A 24,361-nucleotide genomic window follows, 5' to 3' on the forward strand; every position below is an offset into this window, starting at 1 on the left:
TCGAGGTTGAAAACTACTGCCCTGAATCTTGGTATTTGGATCCTGGAAACTTTTTAGAGGGAAGTATTGAAACGCTCTAACTGCCCCAGAGCCTGCAGAGTTTCTGTCCAAATTCAGGGCTGCCACCCCAGCTTTAGAGCAACTGAAATACAGTCCTCGAGGCTGAGCAGGCTCGGCCAGATGCCTTGTTTAAAAAGCCCGCGTTTGAGGGGCACGTAAGCAGTTAAAATCTGACTCAGTCCCCTGCATCATGATTGCTGTAAACAATCTCCAGACAAGATGGAGAGGAACAAACCACACAGTGCTTTCGAAAGCCTGGCTGGTTCCGACGGTCCGGTGACCAGCCAACCACGCAGGACCAGTGCCTGCAGTCTGGACTGTATTTTGGCTTCAAGGAGCATTAAAAAGAAACAAGGAGAGGACTGCCCTGGTGGTCCAGGGGCTGGGACTCTGTGCTCTCAATTCAGGGAGCCTGGATTCTATCCCTGGTCAGGGAACTAGATCCCACATGCCACAACTAAGACCAGGTACAGCTGGATAAATAAATAAATATTAAATATTAAAAACAATTTTAAAAAGGAAACAAGGAAATGAGGAACAGAGCTGAGGTCACTGGAACTGGGGACCAGCCAGGTTACTGCTTCTTCTTGGGTCACTCTTGGCTGTTTTTCCTTCCCTGTCTGGGAAGGCGTGCGTGGCCACAGCTTCCTGTGGCTGCCACAACAAATGACTACAAACTGGGGGCTTCCAAGGACCCAGATTTGTTCCCTGTCTGAAATCAAGGTGGTCCCGGGGCAGTGTGCCCTCTGAGAGCCCCTGGCAGCTGTGGCCGCTGCCCTTGGCCTGGTGTGTGCGTCCGTGCCTCTGCTGTCTCTGACCTGTGCACACCAGTGCGGTTAGGAGCCTGCCGGGGAATCCATGGGCTCACACCTTGAGATCCCTTGTCGTCTGCAGAAACCTCGTTTCCAAGTAAAGTCGCCATCCCAGGCTCAGTGATGAGACACACCTTGGGGACCCGCTGCCGCGTTTGTTCAAAGTGTGTTTCTACGTGGAGCCCGCACTGGTTCAGGGTTCCGAAACCAAAAGCATGCTTTGACCCAGCTCTGGATTCCAGATTTGGGTAAAAACATCAGCTCCAAAGAGCCCCTGCTCAGCCGAGGCCCTGATTCTCAATCCCTGCTTCTCCTTCTCCATGGATAAAATACAACAGTTGGGGGTGGGGGAGTGGTCATCTAAAGTTATGTAAAATGCAGATTCCAACTAGTGGGCCTAGGGTAGGGCCTGACCCGTCTGCACTTCTAAGGAGCTCCCAGGTCTCTACTGGTCCAAGGTCCACAATGAGAAGCAAGGCTCTGGTGAATATGAGAAACACCAGGTCCCCCCCGCTGTACCACCCACCTAGCCCACATCCAGGACGGTGCATGCTGGCAGCCTTTGTCACCTTCCAAGAACCCGGTCCAGAAGCCCCCACCCCAGGCCCAGGAGCAAGGCTATGGTGCCACCGTCAGGAATTCCAGTGGAGCCCACAACTTTCCCGGAAAATCTGTGCTCTTCCCACTCGTCCCCTCTTTCCTGCCCTCTGACGAGTCCACAGTCCTCTACTCAAGCCAGACCCAGCCTGCCCACTGCCCCCTCACCCACCTGTGGGGCCCACAGGGTGCCCCTCCCTCCCACCAGCCTGGGTGCAGCAAGGTGACAGACACAGGGACAGCAAGGAGAACGGGAAGAGGCTGGAGATGGGACGTGGCTCCAGAAAACCATGTGCTTCCTCTGCTGTGTGAGGTGAGCACCTCGCCTGCGGCCAGTGCACATGTCCTTCCCGGCGGGCGGCATGGTGGCCAGTGGTGCAGGGGTCCCAGGAAGGAGACTCCTGCTTCTGTCCACCCCCTGGGCTGAGAAGGAGCCAGGAGAAGGGCGAGCTGAACAGGGCTGTGATGACACCACCCTCCCCTCATTCAGCCAATGGCAGCCCATAGCCAGTGTAGACGTGTCCCCTCTGGACTGACCATGCGCCGAGACACTTCAGAACTGTGCCCCGTGTGCTTTTGAGCTTGAAGTCGCTCACGCAAACATGAGAGGGAAACAATTAAAACAACCTTGGACACATTTTAACTTGACCCCCACTGTGTGCGGCCGTCTCTCCCCTCAATTTGACGTTAGATGGGAGGGCCAGGCATCGATATGATCTATAAACAAGGCGAATTCCTCTGGGAGAAGGTCACGCTCCGTGGACGGGATGCTTATTCGAGGTTCGCTGCCCCAGCCTTGACCTTCCCCGTCTCTCTGTTTACACTGGGCCCTGGAAGGTCCTGCCTACTGCTTGGCTGATGTCAACAGCGACCTTCCAGGAAGGCCTGGAAACCAGGCATCTGTGGATAGCTTACCTCGGCCCTTTCCTGCTCCCCAGCACCCTGCCTCCTCCAGCGAGGAAGTAGCTATTTGGGGCAGGGAAATGAGATGGCAGAACTGTCCCTTTAAGATCAACTCAGTGCTCTGTGGCTCCCTGGATAATGGTCCTGTGCGTCCAGCCCATCCTCCAGTGAGTTTCAGGCAGAAGGAGGGAAAGGGGGAGAGGATGGGTCCTGGTGGTTAGTTATCCTGGTATGAGGCCGGACTGGCCCAGTTGGGGACAGACACCGACAGGAGACCAAGTTTACAGAGGGAGTCACTCCTGGAAGTGATGAGCTCCCCATCAGAGAAGGTATGCAAGCAGAGACGGATGTGAGTGTGGGGATGGAAGTGGACTATTACTGTTTTCAAATGAGTCTCCTCACAGCTCTGTTTCCTCTCCCTGCCCACCACCCACGAGGCCCAGGAGCTGCCCTGCTCACAGCCAAGCTCCAGGAAAGAACCAGAGATGAAGGGAGTCCTGTGGACACTGTGGAGCCTGGAGCCAGCGGCCACGAGACCAGTGTGAGCTGAGGCTTCTGTCTTGCAGAGTCCTGGCTAGTACCCTGAGCAAGTACTAAATTGTGTGGCATTTCTTTTGAAGGCTGTGGCTCAGCGATGAGAGAGAAGCTAGATGGAGCACTTTAGAATTTCCTGGTGCTCATAGTGCTCATAGTGGGTGAGAACATTTGGACCATCCAGGAAGAGAAGGACACATAGGTGCTGCCACAGGATGGGGGATGTGCCCTCTTGGGGTTCTTTGTGAGGCTGGTGTGGGCTCCCCGGTGATGGCAGGGGTATAGGAGGGTGAGGGAGACTCATTGGGAAATGAAAGTTGAGCTGTAACCAGGAGGCTTGGAGAGCCAGAGCGCATGGAGACTTGAGCACCTGGATCTAGCTGTGCCTAAAGCTGTTGAGGTCCATCCTTGTTCTCTCCTATGAGGTGGGGCAGTAAATCCCTTTTTGAGAGGATTGCTTGTTTGTGCTAAGTCACTTGAGTTGTGTCCGACTCTGTGACCCTATGGACTGTAGCCCACCAGGTTCCTCTGTCCATGGCATTTCCCAGGCAAGAAACAATGGAGTGGGTTACTGGTTCCTCCCCCAGGGGACCTTCCCTAAACAGGGCTCAAACCCGCATCTCTTACGTCTCCTGCACTGGCAGGCGGGGTCTTTACCACCGTCACCACCTGGGGATCTCCTTAAGTTCACGTGAGGTGATATTCCATCATCACAACTAGAAAATAATGGGGTTTGCAGTAAAAATGAGCGGATGCAGCAGATTTCATGTCTTTATTACAGCCTGACAAAAACCAAGGATTTTCACATTCCTCTCTGCAGCCTCTAAAACAGCCCTTCCTCCACCACCCAAGGGAAGAAGCTAACAGAAATGAGAAGGGGCGGACAGACTACATTTTGTGCCAAATGCTCTGCAGCTAGCTGGCCCCACCCAGAATAGGTCTCCAGTCCCAGCTGCCCTCAGAGTCTGTGCTTCCTGTTTTCACGGCCAGCTTCTGCACGGACGTTACCAACCAACATTGAAAAACGGCTCCTCAGATGGTCTAAAACACATAAAGCTTGTTCTTTTAATGACAACGAGAGTTGAATGAGTCCTGAACTCCATGCCGGGCATCAGGCCAAATGCTTTAACCTCCAGTATCTCATTCAGTCGCCAAGCCAGGGGAGGTGGTTTCTATTATTAGCCTAGCGTTACAGGTGACCAGACCCAAGCCCCAGGGTTAGTCACTTTCCCAAAGTCACCAGCTTCTGGAGTGATTCAGCTCCACCACTGTCGTGTTTCACTCAGTTCCTTGGTCCTGAAACATCCTTGCACATTCTTCTCTCTCGCTGCCTCGTGATCTGGCCCTGGCAAAGGGCTCGACACCAAAACACAGTGTCCTCTCCCTGCTCTTGGCCACCATCACCCTCACCGCTCAAACCTCGTTGTCCTGAGAAAGCCCGGTTGGGATTCTTGGGAAGCCAAGTGTCCAGCACCTGGCCAGGCACTTCCCGGGCACTTGTGCATGTCTAATCGTGTTTTCTGTGTCAGAAGAGCAGGCTGTGCTCGTCAGAAGCCTGGTAGGACTCTGGCCAAGGGGTTGTTTGTGATTTCAGGGCCGGGCAAGGAAAGTGCTGGGAGAGGGTTTTGGTTCAAAGTGGCCTCCTGCCGAGCAGTGAATCAACGGGTCATCATTCGCCCTGCCTCGTGCTTTCCTGTTTGTTTTCCCCAAACTTGTTTATTTTGCCTCTACAGATGGAAGCCAGAGAGTATACATGGCTACCAGTGGGCGCTGGGGGCAGATTGTCCTGGTCCTTCCAGAGGCAGAGCAAGCCGGGCTAGTCCCTTTCTGCAGCGCATTGAGCCGAAAGCTAAGAATTCGTCACCTCTTGGGCCTGCTGGGTGAGGCCAGTCAAAGCACCAGCAGCCCTGAGCCAGGCATCTGCCATGAGGTCTTGCCCGTTCCCACCAAAGTCCCATCAGGGCCGCCTCGGTGTTAGGAAGTCCTGGCGCCTTGCTCGTGCCAGCAGGAGGACCTAGGCTTCTCCTCGAGCCCAGTTACATGTCAGCAGGATCAGTCTTCATTTCTAATTGTGTTTTTGTGTCATATGCCCTGGAGGAGGGCATGGCAACCCACACCAGTACTCTTGCTTGGAGAATCCCCATGGACAGAGGAGCCTGGTGGGCTACAGTCCATGGGGTCCCAAAGAGTTGGGCATGACTGAGCGACTGAGAACAGGCACAAGCACTGTGTGCCAAGCACTGCTTGAGGTGATTAGACTGTACATCAGTCACACTGGACTGTACATCCATCACACTGGACTGTACATCAGTCACACTGGACTATACATCAGCTACATTGGACTGTGCATCAGTTACTGGGATTCCCATGGTGATTAGACTGTACATCAGTTACATTAGACTGTACATCACTTAACAGAGCTCCCACAGATGGAGACGGAGCAAACAGCCTGCCAGGTGGCATGGCCAGAGTTTTGCCAGGCCTGTGCATGTGTTGGGGTCCCTTGTGCTCTCCAAAAACTGGGGTCCTAGGCTGTGGCTGCATCCAGGTTCACTCTTCTTTCTTTAGCTGACTTCGAAGATGGTACGGGGCACTGGTCCTGTTTCCCACCTGCACGTGGCCATCTGTCTGTTTTCACAGGCTGAGGTAAGCCAGGCCTTTAGCACGGAATCTCAGGCAGAGGAGAACCATCCGCACACAGACTAGGGCTTTGGAAGGTGCCCTCTGGCTGCGGGTGGAGGATTCAGGTAAGACCTCATCCTCAGGACTGGGGGTGGGGGTGCCCATGGGGCATCTTTGACATGTTAGGGAGGCAATTGACATCAGCCCCTCCTCAAGGTCACAGAGATGGAAAACGGAGGAGGACGTGGCCTGGGAGGCAGGCAGCGAGTTTCACTTTGGACATGTGGAATCTGAGAAGTGGAGATGCAGGTGAGGGGGCAACTGGCCAAAGCTGACCTCCAGAGAGATGAGGGAGGGAGCAGGAGCCCCGCACCTCCTGAGCAGAGCTGCGGAAGTCAGACCTCTGGGCCCGGGTCTGCAGCCCAGGCCAATGCCCCAATGCCCCAATGCCTCTGGGAGGCAAGCTCATGGAACCATGTGGATGGGGAGGCCTGTGCTTCTGACTGTACACCTGAGAAAACCCTTCATGGGCCTGGTGCCACCGCTTGCAGAAACAAAGCGGGACTCAGTCTCCGGAGGACATGCCCAACCAGGCACCAGGGGCCCAGCAGCTGTGTTCCCAGCAGCCCCACATGGGGACACCGCCCACAGCAGCCACTGGGGTGGGAAGAAGACTGTGCCTCTCTACTGCTTGGATCTGGGGAAGAGAATGGAGAGAGAACCAGAACATCCAGACCTGCAGAGTCAGAGGTCAGAGGGTGGTGCCCCCGGGAGAGGGGTAACGTCTGTATAGGGGTGCTGGCGGCATGAGGACACCCCCTGTCCATGTACAACTCTGCGAGAACAGATCTGAGACGAGTCCCAACCCCATCCTCAGGCCTCTACCCCTTCTGCCCAGGTCACCCCCGTGCAGCCCAACTAGTTTGACAGGCTTGTACACATCCCACGTGGGGCACTCCTGGCCCCACCAAGAGGGGAGGGGGTGCAGGTCTCTGCATAAGGGACTGTGAGACCCCCATGCTCCCCGCAGCCCCAGGAGTGCAGGAGCTTGCTTCATGCTTGCCCTCAGAAATGTTTGTCACGCTTCAGCCACGTCAGGCTGAGCGATGGGAAGAGCAGGAGCCCTGAGTTTCTAGGAGACCGAGGCTCTGGGGCAGGAACTGCGACCTGGACCACGCCTCTGTCCTCAAGCTCCAGCATGTCTGCAGCCCAGCAGCCATGTAGCCCTGATTCTCACTGGACAGGGCAGGAGGAGGAACTAGCTGCCCGTCACATTTGAGCTGCCGCACAAGCCTCTGGGCACTCTGGGTCCCTTCTTGGGGCCAGTTTCCTCATCCGATGACGCACCTTTCTAACGGCTATGTGGCAATTCACATTGGCCCCTTGGAGCTTTTCTAGAACAAGCCAGGCTCGCTGCCTTGCTGCCTCAGGGCCGTCGCACTTACTATTCCCTTTCCTGGACTGTCATTCCCCCAGATAGGTGGCACCCCTACTCTGTGCGCGTCACCTTTGCTCAAATGCCACCTTCTCTGGGAAATTTGCAGAGTTCCTGGCGAGGAAACTCATCCCTTGTGGGTGGCAAATTGCAAGGCAGGAAGTACAGTGAAATTCCACACTTGTACAAAGCATTTCTAAGCCTGACTGTGTACGTTTGCAAGGGCATAGAACACAGTCTGGAAGAACTTACACTAAGCTGTGTTAACTGTATTTCCTCCTGGAAATGAGACTGGGAATTTTCTAGATATGTTTGGGTCCTTTTGTAGTATTTCAGTGTTTTTAAGAAGATTGGTCCCTTGTCCCTTTTTTAACTTAGAAATTTAAATCAGGAGTGTGCTCCTGCCGGTCATGGAATTTGCAATCCGATCCTCACAAAAGCCCCACTGAAGTGGCAGTTGCATCTGTCACCCATTTTACAGATGATGGAACTGAGGTACAGAGGACCCTGAAGTCACAAGGTGCAGGGCTGGCATCCACCGGGTCTGGATTCTTAGCCACGCCACTTCCATTCCTCAGAAAGGAAGACAAGGGGCATCTGACTCTGGTTTTTAGCACCAGAAACAGTTCTTCCAATAAAACTCTGGCTGGAAGCCCAGTTCGTAAAATGGGTAGCAGAGGGGTCACTCTGGTGCAGAAGTGAGGCTGAGAGCCTCTGGCTCTTGGACCTCTGCCCCTACGGCACCCCAGAACCCAGGGGATCCAAGGACCCTAGCCTGAAAGTTGCCCAGTGAGGTGATTCTGAAGGCCAGGGTTCTAGAAATACTGCTTCTGCTGAAAGGGACGAAGACAGAAATGTGTTATGGGGTCATGTAAACAGGTGAGGAGTCATCTTGCTTTAAATAAGATTGCCCTCCATTATCCTGAACCATGGCCCCCATGGAGAGTTTTTGTGTGGAAGACTCACTTAGCCTACTTTGGTTTCAAAAACAAAACAAAACAACCCTAGACCCTCAGCAGCTGGCTGGAATAAATGCAAGCCCTCACTCTCCCAGCCCTCATTAGAACAGGCCCCAATCTCCCCTGTTTCCTTTGCTGCTGGGCCTCCAGCTGTGCCGGCGCAGGGCAGGGGCCCAGTGATTTTTGTCGAATGAACGGATGGCTGAATGAGAGAGCCAATGAATGGACCAATGAGTGGACGGACAGACCGGGGCTTGATTGGTTGACCTTCTTGCAAACAGACATCAACACAGAGCCTTCAGCCACACTGGCTTTGAGATTTGAGAAACAAATCAAGATGAAGAGTAGTACTGGATTTGGGGCTTCCCTGGGGGCTCAGTGGTAAAGAATCCACCTGGCAACGCAGGAGCCATGGGTTCAATCCTTGGTCCAGGAAGATCCCACAGGCTATGGAGCAACTAAGCCCATGCGCCACAACTTCTGAGCCCAGGAGTCCCAACTACTGAGCTCACATTCTGCAACTACTGAGCCCACGTCCTGCAACTACCAAAGCCTGTGAGCCCTAGAGCCTGTGTTCTGCAACAAGAGCAGCCACAGAAATAAGAAGCCCAAGCAACACAAATAGAGAGTAGCTGCCTCTTGCCACAACTAGAGAAAAGTCCATGCAGTAAGAAAGACCCAGCACAGCCCAAAATAAAGAAAACAAATAAAGAAAATAAACAAAAAGAAACGTGGAGGCATGAGGGAGTCAGCAGGTCACAGAGGAACAGCAGACTTTGCTGCTGTAGGCGAGGGCCACCGTGGACGCTACAATCAGCGGAAGAATGTTTAAGAGAAGCAAGATCTGCATGGTCGCAAGTTATTTCTCCCCAAACATTCATTAGTTACAGAGGAAAAAACAATTCTATAATAGAGAGACCTGGAGGATGCCAGGGTCACTCGTGGACAAGGTTGGGATCCCCAGCAATGGCATGAAGTGCCGTGTGCCTCCTGACGTTTTTTGCCATTTTTCCGATAATACTCAGCCCCCGTCCAATCTTTAGAAAGCATCAGACAAGCCCAAGTTGAGCAACATTTCACAAAGCACCTGGCGAGCGGTCTTTGAAAAGTAAAGTTCATGGGAGAGAAGGAAAGACTGAGGAGGCTTTCCAGGTCAGAAAAGATGGAGGAGATGTGCAGCCAAGGCCACTGAGATGGGGCAGAACAAATACACACGGGGCTCAGTGGACCTGGTGCTTAACTGGCTTAAGACAGCAAAAGTGTCTCCACTCAGTTCTGGAGATCAGAGCCCAACATGACGGCAGATCTGTGCTCTTGCCGGAGCCCACCGAAGCCCTGGAGGGGCAGGGTGGGCATCTGTTTCCTGCCTTTTCCCAGCATCCCTTGACTCTTGGCCCCTCCTTCATCCTCACAGCCCTCTGACCTCTGCTTCTGTCCTCACCTCTCCGGACACCCTGACCCTCCTGCCTCTCTTACAGGGCCTTTGTGACAGCACTGGGCCCACCTGGATTGCCAGGCTACTCACCCCGTCCCAAGAGCCTCACCTTGGTCACACCTGCAAAGTCCCCTTTGCCAGGTTCAATCACATATTCTTGGTCCCAGAAACTCTGACGGGCTCACGATGGGGTCAGGAAGCCTGCCTCCTAGGGCATGGATGGGGAACCCAAGGCCTGCTCAGCCCTGGTCGTGGAATGACCCCCAGGAGACCTGCATACACTCTTCACGTGGCAGACATGCCCCTGGAGATGCACAGACAACTCTTCAGCCTTGCTGGACCCTGTGAGTCAGGTGAATGAGCCCATTTTACAGATGAGGAGACTGAGTCTTGGCAAGTGGATTTGCACAAAGTCTGGCAGGGGGTCGGGGTGGAGCTGAGTCAGTGTCCCTGCACTTTCTTGACAGTGTGTCTGAATTACTCAACTCCATGCCCTCTGCACACAGGCCCTCCGGTCCCCAGAGGATCCTAGTTTCCCTGGCATGGTTACTTCCCTTCATGCCTGCAGAGATGGGTGGGGGAGGGCAGGTGGGTGTGTCCCGCACTTGGGCATTTTCCACCAGAACACAAGCCTGGCAGGTCTCAGTAATGGCCCTCCACCGTGGGGAGTGGACTCAGGTCTGCATGTCTTGCTTCTTCTCGCTTTCCCCAAGATACGTTTGGCAACAGTGCTTGAGCCCCATCATCCTTCCTCCAGCCCCCTACGTCAGCAAAACATGTCTGTGCGGATGGACGCCAAAGATCAGCAGACAAGTGTGGGATGAGGTGAGCCCTGAGCCAGCTGGACGCGAAACCTCCCCTGACACGGCCAGAGTTACATCACTGTGACGGGCAGGTGCTCCCCACCAGCCCAGTCCTGAAGGGGCTGGGGACATTGCCTCAGTCGTGGCTCCTTCCACATGTCTGCGCCTCTAGCGGCCCCTCCACTTCCCTGCTTCCTGTGAGGTTCCCTGGAAAATTCTGTGTGAAGAGGCAGTCCCGAGAGGGGAGGGTGTACACCATCCAGTCTCCACCCAGTCACGCCCCTGGAAGGGGCAGGAAGCTGGCCAGAGAGGGGACAGCATTGTCTAACGTCACTGGGAAGTGGGCCATCCCTTGAAGACCCAAGAGGGGACACCCTGGCTGGTCATCCCCCCATCTGATTCCGGGGAGCCACAGGAGCGTCTTCCTGGGAGAACGAACCTCAGCTGGGGGAGGGCCAGACGGGCATCTAGTGTCTTCAGGGGCCCCCGCCCTTCTGCATTGCCTTGTTTTGTCTTTCCAGAACCCGGGACTCCTGGTTCCTAATCCATACCCCCCACCATGCTGGAGAAATGTCCAGAACATAACAAACACCCCAGTCCTGCTGCCTCAGCTATCACGCAGGTGGAGGGGTGAACCAGCCACAGCCATCTGGCCTCCAGTGTTGTACCTTCCGGCGTCTCTGAGTGACTTGGACACAGTGGTTACCAGGCTCCTCTCCTCAGCCTTGGGGGTCCTTAACACAAGCAGGAGCAGGAGGCAGGTGAGTGGATGGGAAGAGTCCTATGAAGGCTGTCACGTCCGTGTCTGTCATGTCCATTTCAGCTTCACCACAACCCTAGGAGGGGCTCTGCCCCTTTTCTGGACAGGAGACTGAGGTCCCCAAACCCCACACCATTCATGGATGTGTGCTAGGGGCTCCCTGGCACCCTGGGCCTCCCAGGGGCGACATCTGGGGCGACAGCCAGGGTGTTCAGGGCTAGGAGGGGGAGATGGGCTCTGAGCCTGTTGGGTGCTCAGGCCTGAGCCAGTTCACACCTCCTGGACCCTCAGCCCCTTTGTCTATAAAATGAGGAGGATGGTGCCCACTGCCCAGGTCATCAAGAGAGTCAGTCCCAGGCACAGGCCATGCCAGACCCTCTGCAGCCCCAGCCTGAGTTGTGGTCTCATCTGGGGTCATGCCCTCTGGAAGACCATGGGCCTGATGTGGGCTGGCCTGACAGAGCCCAGCCACCTGGAGGTGGCTACTCTCCTCAGGTAGCTGGCCTTAAAGCCCCACACTCATCTGGGACCATGGCTGGGGTCTGGCAGGAGATGGAGCTCATGCGCAGCAGGTAATTGGCGGGACGGGGTATGATGTGGTCTGAGCCCTGTCGGAGGAAACCAGCGCCCAGGGCTGGCAGAGTGGAGGCTGTCACCACCCCAAGGTTGCAGGGCAAGGAGGGGGGCAGACCCTGGAGCCCGGAAAGAGCTGTCAGACCCTGGTCTGACACGGGGTCCCCATGCTCCTTCCTCCTGCTTGTCTGACCCACAGGCAGCCAGAGCATGGTGGTGGAGGGTGGTCGTCTGAGCAGGCAGGGGGCAGGGCAGGGGCAGAGCCTGGACTGCGGGGGTGAGTGGGGGTGGCACCTGCCCTCACTCCTCCTGGCTCTGGGGGTCCTTTAACTTCCCTGCCCACGGAGCAGGTGGCTTCTCCCCACAGTCAGCGTGCTGGCTGACCTTCTCCTCTGCCCACCCACCTCCCCCGACACTGGAGTGTGCGATGGTAACTGAGAGGCAGCAGCAGGCACATTGCCCTCTGGGCACAGAGAGTGGGAGGAGGCGGTGGTGGGTGTGCTGACGAAGGCTCTTACCAGCCACTCAGCGGCAGGAGGAGCAGGTGGGGGGCTGCAGACAACCCCCAGGCTGCCCTGTACACCTGATGCTGTGTGTGGACACAGGAAATCCATTTTTCCAGGCATATTTTTAGAACCTTGGTTTAATGGTCTGATCCTATTCTGGCCACTCGGGCCACTTCCCCAGCTGCTTCAGATACATCGTCAAAGGTGGGCAGACCAGCTAGACCCGGTCGTCAGTGGCTCTCAAGCCGGTGTGTCAGGGAGCTCAACTCAGCGTTCTGTGACAACCTAGAGGGGTGGGATGGGTGGGAGGTGGGAAGGAGGTTCAGGAGGGAGGGGACACACGTATACTCACGGCTGATTCGCGCTGTAGTACAGCGGAAAGCAACACAACATTGTAAAGCAATTATCCTCCAATCAGAAAAAAAGCCCACATGTTCCGTGTTGGTGCATCAAGGACGGGGCTTGCTCCTGACTTTAGTCTCCTCCACTGTGTCCGGTCCCAGCCCAGGGCACAGACCAGAGGCTCCCCAGTCTCGGTGGCCCCACGGGCTGAGCATGTGGGCCCCACCCTCAGAGGCAGGGATGTTGACTGTGGTTTTGCCGGGCACCCGTGACCACGGCGAGGAGCCACTGCCAGTCTCTGGGCCTTTCCACAATCCCCCCAGCCCCACAGTCACACCAGAGCTGATCTTAGTCTGTGTCCCCAAGAGCCGCCCATCCCCAGGGCCACCATGGACAGCTGCATGGGTTGTGCACTGCCTGAAGCGTCCTGCCCTCCCCACTCCCCACACCACACCCTCCAACAACAAGGGCCCCAGCCAGTGCCCTTGGCCCCTCTGACCCCTGATCTGGGCACTCTGTCTGGCGGACACTTGCTGAGACCTCATCTACCATCCACACCGAGAACACTTTCCCTGCTTCCTTCCCAGATACACAGCTCTTAACAGACTTCTCTTCTGTCTCCCAAGGCTCAGACTTAAGTGAGAGCCCAAGGTTCCCCAGGGAGGAGCTGAGTCAAGATTAAGACCCAGGACCTCAAGGCCCTGCTCCTCCTCCAGAAACAAACTCTGCTGGCCTCTGGGATGATGGGTGGCCAGGAAGCGAAGGGCACTCTGGACGGGGCAGTGACCTCACCCAGGTTGCCTGGCCCTCAGCCTCAGTTGTCCTCATCTGTAAAATGGAAGCACTTGTTCATGGATGTCCAGTGCAGTGCTAGTCAGAATATCCAAGAGATGGAAGCTACACACGTGTCCATCAGCAGGTGATGGATAAACAAAACATGGACCACGCGACAATGGGACGTTACTCAGCCACAGAAGGAGTGAAGCGCACACCATGCTGCAAAGTGGATGAGACTGGACTATGCTCACGAAGAAGCCAGTCACCACAGGCCACACGTGTGCAATCCCATCTACGTGGAGTGTCCAGAACAGGTAAGTGTGCTTCCAGACAGGGGCCAGAAGAGGGGTGGTGAAGAGGAGCTGGTTCCCTTTGAGGGTGGTGGACATGTTCTAAAATTGATCATGCTGATGACTGTGCAACTCTATGAATGGACCAAAAGCTGTTGATCTGCACACTTTAAATGGGTGAATTGTACGGTTTGTGAACTATTTATTTATAAAGCTGTCACAAAGCGGAAATGCTAATAATAATATATGTCTCTCAGCATTTCCAGGAGGTGAAGTGAGGCGATCTGGTCACGGTCTTGGCACAGAGCCTGGCGAACAGCAAGCACCTGATCAATGTGCCTGCACCCTCACTGCTCAGTGCAGGTCAGTGGCCAGTGGCATCAGGGCCTCGCTAGAAATGCAGAGTCTTGGGCCTCCCTGGGCTGCATCAGCAGCTACGTTTTAGTGTCTCCACAGGTGAGTCCCGGTCAGGTTCAAGTTTGAAAAGCATGGAGAGCAGCAATAATTCTACTGCCACTAGGGCAGGGACCTCAAATGTGAGAGCTCACCAGAAACCCCTGGAGGGCTAGGTCCACCGCCAGAGTTTCTGGTTCCAGGATCTGCGGCTAAGCTTGAAAAGAAAAGTGACAGTCACTCCGTCGTGTCTGACTCTTCCAGGCCAGAATACTGGAGTGGGTAGCCTTTCCCTTCTCCAGGGGCTCTTCCCAACCCAGGTCTCTCCCACACTGCAGGTGGATTCTTTACCAGCTGAGCCATCAGGGAAGCCTGAGCATTCCTGACACCTGCCCAGGTGACGCTGTGGCTGCTGCTCCAGGGGCCCCCCGTGACAACCGCTGCTCTGGGGTCTGAGACGGGCCCCACCTGCCCCAGGAAGGGGAGGCTGAGCACCCGAGGCCTTGGGCACCAGTGGTCTCAGCCCAGCTACACAGGGAGGTGGGACCTTCACCGTTTCCCACACGGGGCCCTACTCCCCACCAGCTGCCTGGAGCCCCAGCTGGGCTTTCTGCACGCAGCCAGAAGGGAGACACTTGGGTGCTGCCCAGAGGGAGCCCCGTCTGCAGGACTTTCTCCTCCTTGGGAAGGGGGAGAGCCGAGTGCAATGTCCCTAGTGCTGGGACACAACCAGGGCCTCATACTGCAGGGTCCAGTCCTGCCCAGGTCTGATGGCCCTGGGCAGAGGCGGAGAGGCAGTTCCCCCTACATGTAGCCCCTCTGGGTTCCAGACATTAAAGAGACTGGGAGTGGCGGGGGCCCTGGGACAGAGTGAGCCAGAGTGGGCTGAGCTGGGCCTGACACCTCTAGGCTCCACCTGCCCAGCAGCTCAATGACTCTCAGGCTGCCTCTCCAGCCCATTCGTTAACAGCTCCCACCTGGAGCTACTCTCTTGCCTGGATTGTTGGGAGTTTTTCCTCTTTATAGAACAATTTATATTAAGTAGACTCTAAATAGAGCTCTTTAGGATGGGTTCGGTTTAAGCTGCCCTAAGTTTAATGGGCTGTGGGGGAGGGGTCTGTGCTAATTGCCTCTCAGGCCACTCTGAGTCCACTTTGTGGCCAGGGTCATTATTCTTGCAGCCGTCCATGACTGGTTTCTCCAGGCCTGACCATTTGCTCCCAGTGGCCCGACCCCGCCTTTTTCTGGAAGGTCAGCGTCTCTGAGCTCAGATCCCTGCTGATCCCTTCAGGCCTCTCTCAGGCCACAACACTCTGTGGGGGAGCTGCTGGCTTCCTGGAAGGCAAAGAGGACATAATGAAAAGGGAGGTGCCCAGGGCTGGGAGGCGGAACACAGGCGGGAGGATGGAGTCTTCTGTGTAAATAAATAAAAACCAGGCTTTGGGGTAGAGATGCACTCATTCATGCAGCCCCTGTGGGTGCCTCAGAAAAGACGCCTCTTTCTCCCAAGTGCAGCTTGGTAGGAACATTCAGGCTGATCTCAGCTCCCCCTGTTCCACCGGCCGGGCAAGTCTTGCAGTGTGCAACCTGAATGACTGCACAAGGAGGCCTGTAGGCACTCTGCCTCTCCTCCTGGCGCCTGGCAGTGCTGGGGCCCATTAGGGACCATGAACTCATCAAGTGCTGTCGCTGACTGTGTGCTGGGGAGACAGCTGAGAACAGCCTGTGCATTGCAGACCCACTCTGTTGGCAGAAGCGGACAAGAAGATCCTCACTTGAGAAACAAGATGACAGTGTGATGCCAGAGGGAAACAACAGGAGTGAGAGCAAGGCAGGCCAAGGGCGCACCAAGGGCATCGTGGGCAGGGCTCTGGTTTCATCCTCTGCAGCCAGGATGCATAGTGCTCTCCTGGGCTCCAAGGACAGTCGCTATTACACTGCCTCTCAGAGCCCCCAGGGAGGGCCGCCCCTCGGGAGAGGAGGGGGCCGGGAAGAGACCCCCAGCTGCTTCCTCCCACGCTTGCTCTCTGACGGATCCTCCCACGGAAGCCAGAGTTACAGGAAGGGTCCAAGTCCAGGACTACAACAGTGGACGGGGTGGATGCTGAATCTAGAGGGACAAACACTGTTAACCTCATTTTGGAAATGAAACAAAACAAAAAGACACGAAGACTCACAGTGGACATAAGCACTGGTCCCTCTGGACCCTGGTGGCCATGCCCACTGCTCCCGCAGCACGTCCTGTGGGTTGTGTGTCTGGCCGAACTCAGACCAGGCGCAGGAGCCTGGCCCCCAGAGCCTCAGGGAAGCACACTTCTGTCTTCCCCGTGGGAAAGTCCCCTGACCTGGGATGGATGCTCAGAAGTGCCGGTCAGCCAGAGTGTCTGGTGTTGGCCCCTCGGAGGAAGGCGTGGGCTGTCTGGGCCACGGTGAGGGAGCAGGATCAGTGGTTGCAGGTCTGGAACCCGGGTCTCGACCCTGCCTCCCTCCACCCCTGCAGAAAATAGTTCTTGAATCACCCAAGAGGAGTGGGAATCCACTCACCCAAACATCTCTTTTTCACAAGGCAGAAACCAAGGCACAGATGGGAAGGGGCTTGGCGGGGACACAAGGGGATGAGGGGTGAAGTGGGCTGGGCCCTTGGGTGGGGCTGGGGGCAAAGCATAGGGTGCTGTTCAATGAGACAGAATGCAGGTGTTATCCTGCTTTCTGAACAACACAGCTGGCACCCGGCTTTTACATTTTTAATTTTTGTGTGTGTCTTTTAAAATGTTTTCGTCAGCCATCCCCAAGGCTGTAAAAATAGAGCTGCACAGACGCAGACGCGGCTAAGCCGGGAGTCAGCCTGAATATTCAGCTGGAGGGCACAGTGCTCAGGAAAGCAGTGAAACCTGATGAATTAAGCAGTGTCCCCAAGCTGGGCTGGCTGCCCGTTTCCACTTCCTGTGGCCTGGGAGCCAGGGCAGGGGAGCCCCTGATGGAAAGGAAATACACTTGGTTTCTGGGTTCCAAGCTGAGTAAGCTTGCCTCCTCCAGGAAGCCCTCCAAGTTTTCAAGAAGTTGCTTCACCTCTCAGGAGAGCCTGGAAGACCTATTTTCTTATTGTTGGTGTTTGGCTCCTGAAAGTACACCCCTTGCCATCTGGAAGGCATCCCCTAGGGGGGCTGCTCTACACGCCCCCCCCCCCCCCCAGGAGTTCAGGGTTAAAGCAGGAACACAGATCCTTCAGCCTTACCTAATCCTTGACAGCTTGGTTGCTTGACCTGAACACCCATTTATCCTCCTGGCAGATTTCCCCAGGCACTAACCCGGACCGGCACCGGGCACTGATGAGGCTGAGGAAGGCGGCCAGTTACCCAGGAGACATGTACAGTCACCCAGGGGAGCCGGGTGCGGGGGTCACTGTCATAGCAGGACCTTGGGCTAGCGGTCCGAGGACAGCAACAAGCTGAGGTTGGGGCAGGTGGAGGCCGTCTGTGCTCTCCTGTCTCCTGTCCCACCTGCTCCCGACCCTGTCTACACTCGCAGCCACTCAGGCCTTCTTTTTTCAGCCCTCCTGCCCTGGGTCTCCAGGCTTCCCTGGTGGCACTAGTGGTAAAGAACCCACTCCAATGTAGGAGCCATAATGAGTCCCAGGTTCCATCCCTAGCTGGGGTAGATCCCCTGGAGGAGGGCCTGGCAACCCATTCCAGTATTCTTCCATGGAGAGAGGAGCCTAGTGGGCTACAGGCCATAGGGTCGCAGAGTCAGACACAACTCAGCAATTAACCCATACACAACCTAAAAAATGAAATACAACCCAAGCCACATCATCTGGCCCCCGGCTGACGGCTTCTGGTCCCTTTGTTGCCTTGGAGGCTCCTTGCGGGGACCAAGCTCCATCTTCCGCCCAGTGTCACATAGGAGAGGCTGGACCCCCGAGGTGAGGGCAGCCGCCTACCGGCGGAAGGACCACAGGTGACTCAGGACTTATTTGTGAAACGACAGTGTTAGACTAGAGACAGGGTTCCGGAGAGTCCGTCTTTTCTCTCTGAATGTCCTGTCCTGACCTGTGGGTGTGCCAGAAGGGCCCGGGCAGTCAATCTGGCCCCAGGGGAGTCTTTGCCCATCCCCATCCACCCCCATGCTTGGCTCTTGGAGTCCCTTGTTTCCAGTTCTGGGAAGCATCCCAATGTGTGAGTCAGGGGTTCTTAAAGTTTTCTAGGTCACAAACTTCTTAGAGGGTCAGCTGAGACGGCCAGCTCTCTCCCCAGAGGGACCGGAGCAGCGTCAGAGCAGCTCTCACGGTGGTTTATGCTCCTCCTGGGGGTTCGCAATTCCTGGCTGTGTGGGACGCTGATGGGTCCAGATCCTGACCCTGGCCCTGCTGTGATCCCCTAGACCTATGTGCAGCTGGGGCTTCCCATCTGCAAAGTGGGTGTCAGGAGTGGCTCATGGAAAGCTCGGGGGGCTGCTTGGCAGAGGTTGGCAAGTCTGGACTCACAGGCAAGCCCTGCTCCCTCCCCACCCTGATGCTGCCTCCCTCCTCCCTCTGTCCCCTCTTACTGGCCCCACTGCCCTGGCTATGGTTTCTGCATGAGAGGATGCGATCTGACCGGTCTGCTGAGCTCAGCCACAGGTTTCTCTCCCTTTACTAAGGAGATGGTTTATTGTGTCCAGAATAACTAGCTCCTGCTGTGGTCCACACTTGGGCTAGAAAAGAATTTCCAGAATGAGAGCGTGGGGGTGTGTGTGTATGCTCAGTTGTGTCCGACTCACTGCAACCCCATGCACTATAGCCCATCAGGCATTCTCAAGGCAAGAATACTGGAATGGATTGCCATTCCCTTCTCCAGGGGATCTTCCTGACCCAGGGATCGAACCTGTGTCTACTATCAGCAGGCAGATTCTTTACCACTGAGCCACCTGGAAGACCAGATGGGAGGTGCTGTTAGAACAGCCGGGTGGCTTAAGGAAGAGCCAAACTCTTCTGCAGGCTAGCAGCCAATTTTTATAGCCTCAAGACAGAGTAAATTCCTGCTGGAAGGGTGGCATTAGGTGATCATTAGGAGGTTATAGGGTGGGTCCCTTGGACTGCAAGGAGATCCAGCCAGTCAATCCTAAAGGAAATCAGTCCTGAATATTCATCGGAAGGACTGAAGTTGAAGCTGAAGGTCCAATACTTTGTCCACCTGATGCGAAGAACTGACTCATTGGAAAAGTCCCTGAAGCTGGGAAAGACTGAAGGCAGGAAGAGAAGGGGAAGGCAGAGGATGAGACGGTTGGATGACATCACTGACTTGATGGACATGAGTTTGAGCAAGCTCCGGGAGTTAGTGATGGACAGGGAAGCCTCGTGTGCTGCAGTCCGTGGGGTCGCAAAGAGCTGGACACGACTGAATGAACTGAACTGATAAGGTGGGTAATAGAGTGGGTATTTTACCTAATATGGGGTCAAGGAACTGGCCGGTTTAGGTCCAGAGGCTCATGGCAACAGTTGCTATGAGGCTTGGTACTGAGGTTTTTGCCAGAGGTTTTTGTCATGTGACCTTATAATAACAGGGCTCCACAGCTTCATCCTTCCTTTGCCAATGTATTATTTTTATGACCAGTCCATCCACGTACATTTGAAAATAATACAATGTCTCTTTGGACTGCTTGTGCACATATATTCCTAGTCATGCTTCTGACCTGTCAGTTTCGGAGGGAAAAGTACTAAAACCTATCCCTAACTGAAACCGACTGTTTCTCTTTATAGTTCTGTGAGTTTTTATTTTAAACATGTTGAAACTATGCTGTTAGGGGAATGACATTCCATAACCTTTATTTTGCTGGCAGATTGCTTCTTGCAGCCTTGAATGAATGAGTCCAACTTCATCCCTTTTAAAGTATTCTTCCTTTGGTTTCTGTTTTGTCTGATTCTGATGTGCACTCATCTATTTCCTTTGGTTAGGACTTTCAAAAGAATGTATTTTCCCTTCTGCTATGAAACTGTTCTGGGTCGTTATCATTTCTACGTGTTTCTTGAAGACAGGATTTTGTTTCTTATCTCTGGAGTTTTTTCCTGAATAGGCATATTTAACCCATTGGTAAAGAATCCACCTGCGTGCAGGAGACATAATGAAACGTGGGTTGGACCCCTGGGTTGGGAAGATCCCCCGGAGAAGCAAATGGCACTCCACTCCAGTATTCTTTCTTGGAAAATTCCATGGACAGAGGAGCCTGGCAGGCTCCAGTCCATGGGGTCGCAAAGAGTCAGACACGACTGAGCGTACACAACACACATACACATTTATTGCAATTGCTGAAATATCTGATCTTATTCCTGGTGTCACTTTTGTTTTCTATTTCCTGTGCTTTGTTTCTCACGCATTCCTAGTATTGTTGGATTTATTTCGTTTTTCCCACTTCAGTGTTTCCTTCTAATAAATAGTTTATGTTACACACTCTATTTTATGGAGATTTCCCTTAACACTTTCACTCACATACTTAACCTTCCAGTACCAGTACTGTACTCATGCTGAATCTGCACCTCGACAACAGCTTTGGCATGCTTTCCTGTCCCATAAACTACCTCCTTTTTTCATAACATCTATAATTTTAGTACCAAATTGTTACTAATCCTTAAGCAGCCAACACATTCTTAGACTTAGCAAATTTTTATCATTCTTGACTCATCATTGTTTCTTACATTCCATTTCTGGATTAGTTTTTCTTCTTGCCAGAGAACATCAATTAGTCGTATTCTCGAAAAGGAATTGTTTTTGATGCCATATGATCTGAGACCTCCAATGTCATCAGGAAGTGTTTTTAGTCTTACATTCAGCTGGGTAAAGAACTCTGAGTGTGCAATTATTTTCCCTCAGGATGTGGAGATAATTACTACCTTTTTTTTCTTGTTTCTAGTATTTGTTACATTCTCTTGCAAGTTGTCTGGTTTCTGTTTGGAAATATTTAGGCTCTAATAAAACATCAACCCCTGTCCAGTGGTAGATTCATCCTGCCTGGCCCTTGTGGCCTCTTTCAATCTGAGTTCCGGGACATTCTCAGCTTTGGGAAGTTCCCTCCTGCATCTTTGCCTCCTTTTGGACCAAAAAATGAACTCTGTCTTCTGCATCTTCACCTTTGTCTCTCCTTTCATGCTGGGAGTCCTCGGCTTAATCATCCAACGCATCTACTTGCTCTTCAGCTGCGTCCACTAACACATTCAGCCCATTTATCAAGTTTCTTTGATGACCAGATTAAATTTTCCAAACACTCTAGTTGGCCTTTTTGAGGGCACAGTGTAAGGCTAAGGCTCTCTGCCTAAGGCTGTTGAGTATTCCTGCTCCAAGTTCTTGTTTTCATCATACTAACCCTGTTCCTTTGGTATTGTCCCCTTGTTCAGGTGTCTGACGACTGTTGGTACCTGAGGTTCACCCCAGCCACACAGCCTTCCCACATGTGCAAGAGAACAGAGTCACCCCTAAACAATGCCCAATGTGCTGGGCTGGGGGCTCCCCACCCCCCTGGGGCCCTGCCCATCCCTTCAGCCTGGCTCCGACATTCAACCCCCCAAACACAGAGGCCTGTCTTCTCTGATTGGCCCAGGTGTGTGTAGGGGTTGAGGGGGATGAGGAAGAGGGCTCAGCTCACCTGGTGGCTCCCACTGAGGTGCCCTAAACAGGTGTCCTGTGAGGAGCTGGGCCCCTCGAGCCCCAGATTCCCCCCAGGCTCCCTCCTTCCCTCAGGCCCCACTGCTGCCCACATTTAAGGTGTTCCCCCCAGGCTCAGGTTCACCTCCTGGAGGAGAAAGCTGTCCTGCAAGGCTGGGGCCTGGGACCACGGCAGGGGGTGGAGTCATGACTTCAGTGCGAGTCATCCGCACCTGGGGCTCCTTTCTCCCATCCCGGCCCAAGCAGCAGTTGTGGGTGGTGGGAAGGGCACAGCCTTTGGCATTTGGACAGAGCTTGGGCTCTGTATTCTCACCTTCAGATTTCACAAAATTAAAATGATTCTCTAACTCAACCTCGTGGTTAGGATGGACAACTTGGTTTGTGCCCAGCCCTCCCCCTGCTCCCAACTCTTTCCACTCACTTAGCAGGTACTCCGACCCCCCCAGGGCCTGAGTTCAGGCAGTCAGTGCTGAGGAGGTCTGAGGACAGAGCCAAGGCCAGGCAGCCCTTGTTTAAGTCTGAGGTCAGGGGCTCCGATGCCACCAGGGTCCAGGACTCCTGGGTCGTGGGGGCAGGGAAGAACCCTCAGCTCCAATCAGAGCAGTCATGCCCCTCACTTGGTCCCTGGGTCAGACCCCTGGGAGCCTCACCCTGGAAAGAATATGTCCACCTGTAAACACATCTGAGGGCTCCTGTTTGCACCTCTGGTTCGTATGGAGCCTGTAAATGAGGGGAGCCAGGAGGTGAGGCTGCTACCGCAGAGGCCTCCAGGAGAACAGAGAGGGATACTTAAGGTGTCCCAGCTGGACCCACCTGGACCTCAGTCTACCTTCTGGTCTGTCCCTGGGGTCCAAACCACTCCAAGCCCTCTGCTTTCAGGTACCGTCCACTCAGCCATCAGCAGCCGGGGTCCCCTCTGTGCATGGCCTAGGCCTTGCCCACAGTTTTCAGAACCAGGACGTTGGGTCCAGGCAGGTCTGATCTGAGTGCCTGGCTCCCACCGGCCTGAGAGGTGAGAGCTGCCAGCGCTGGTTCTCTGGCGCCATCCGGTGTCCATATGTGTGAACTGCAGCTCCCGCACCTGCGGACCCCACCTGCGAACTATCCTTTGCGAAGGAGGGTCGGGTAGGGAGGCAGCCTCATCAGCAGCGACCCTTTGGCCCCACGTCTCTCACGGTAAGAACCTTTATAACTTCCAGCCTCTTTAGGCCCCAACCTGTGGGTCCAAGCCAGCACTTCACAATCAAATTAATGATTTTTTTCTTTTTAATTTCACCAAAATTGCCAACAAGGCCAAGGTGTTGGCTGGGGAGGTGATTGGTTCCCATTTCTACGAATTTCTATCCTTCAGCATTTCTGTCATTTGTCCCAGCATGGCCCAGTCTTTTGAGGCAAGCAGCTGTGTGAGCCTGCAGGCCTGCCCCCTCCCCTCTGAGGCTCAGCCCCTGGGACAGGGCAGCTCTGGACAAAAGCCTACAAATGTAGCTGTTGGGGCCCCTAGTTCCCTCAGGCACAGTGCTGGGGAGACAGCGACCTGATTCCCCACAAGGTCAGGGGGTGGTGCAGAAAACCCTCTAAATGGAAAATGGACACGAGACACAGGAGTGATACACCCCAGGAACTGGGGGGCACAGGGCACTGGGGGGTGAGGGGCATCTGGGGGTGCTGGGAGTCTGGGGGGTGTGGGGCATCTGGGGGTGCAGGGCATCTGGGGGGGCTCAGGCACAGGCCAAGGTGCCCGGGACCTGCGCACATGCCTGATGCAAAAGCAGAGTGATATCTCAGCCACTCGGAGGTCATAAGCATGATGGGTATTTGAAGCTTGTGGCTAAGATAGGATTCCTGCTGGCCAGGCAGGCTGGACACTGTCCTCAGCTCAGTTGACACCCAGGGTCCAAGCTTGTCCACAATGGCCAGGGGGATGGGTGGGAGCTGCTGCTCCAGGAGCCCAGAAGTGGGCTTAGGAGTCCTTCCTTCTCGTCCTTCCCCAAGGTTGCCTGTGCCCCCAGTAATCACTGGCACCCCATCACCACAGGCACACACACACACACACACACACGTGCACACACACCTGCATCCATTTCAATAGGTCGTGCTGCCACCAGGTGGCCAAGTCAGGACCAGTGCCCGGGTTCCTGTCAGAGCCTTCCAAGCCCACTGTTCTGGATGCCAGGGCTCCAGCCACTGGGGCTCTGGTCACCGCACCTCCCCCAACCTCGTGTCACTAAGCAAGTCCATTTCCTCCACCGAGAAGCAACACTGTGGAACAAATGTCCATTTTTTGCAACCCTTTCTCATGCAGGCCGACCAACCCTGGAAGAGGCTCAGGGACATGTGGTTTGGCCCAGGTCCCAGCAAATTGGTGGCAAACCAGGCCCTACCTTCCTGGCTCCCACTTCCAGGCCCCTCCCGTGGCCTCTCCTCTGCGGCCTCTGGGGGGCTGAGCTCGCCCCAGCCCTGCTTGCTGGGTGGTCTGGGCTCACCTGGAAACTCTCTGACCCCTGGACTCCTGGGCTGGTTGTGGGCAAGACCAAAGGTATAAACACACTAAAACTCAGCCATGCGGGTTCATGTTCATTTTTCACTATCTGTTGTGGTTCGGTCACTCAGTCTCGTCCAACTCCTCGTGACCTCATGGACTGTAGCACACCAGGCTTCCTTGTCCCTCTCTATCTCCCAGAGTTTGCCCAAACTCATGTCCATTGAGTCAGTGAGGCCATCCAACCATCTCATCCTCTGTTGACCTCTGATATGCCTCCTACGTGCCCCCAACCCCACGTAAAGTGTTGCAAGCCGCAGGAGGCGTTGTGAGGCCACATAAAGGGCACGTCAGTGTGCAGGATGTGATGACACTGGGGTGGGTCCCAACTGGGGAAACTCACCCGGAAAGTGGAGAAACACCCTGAGTCTTTCTGCCCAAACCTGG

At 54.7% G+C, this 24,361-nt stretch overlaps 1 long non-coding RNA gene across 2 annotated transcripts; it reads left to right on the forward strand.

The window, feature by feature from the left end:
* Nucleotides 1-2,380: 2,380 nt before the first annotated feature.
* On the forward strand, nucleotides 2,381-15,255 carry LOC121820595 (uncharacterized). 2 transcript variants are annotated; one of them, XR_009595561.1, is made up of 9 exons: nucleotides 3,196-4,464; nucleotides 5,547-5,653; nucleotides 5,745-5,837; nucleotides 6,080-9,710; nucleotides 10,071-10,182; nucleotides 10,682-10,921; nucleotides 12,968-13,432; nucleotides 13,666-13,771; nucleotides 14,140-15,255. It is a non-coding gene; the product is annotated as an uncharacterized LOC121820595 (long non-coding RNA). The 2 variants fall into 2 exon arrangements; XR_006061182.2 differs by lacking the exon at nucleotides 3,196-4,464 and adding an exon at nucleotides 2,381-2,913 and having other exon boundaries at nucleotides 5,745-9,710.
* Nucleotides 15,256-24,361: the final 9,106 nt, after the last annotated feature.

Source organism: Ovis aries, chromosome 11 (genome assembly GCF_016772045.2).
Source record: "Ovis aries strain OAR_USU_Benz2616 breed Rambouillet chromosome 11, ARS-UI_Ramb_v3.0, whole genome shotgun sequence".
In the NCBI taxonomy this organism is placed as follows: Eukaryota; Metazoa; Chordata; class Mammalia; order Artiodactyla; family Bovidae; genus Ovis; species Ovis aries.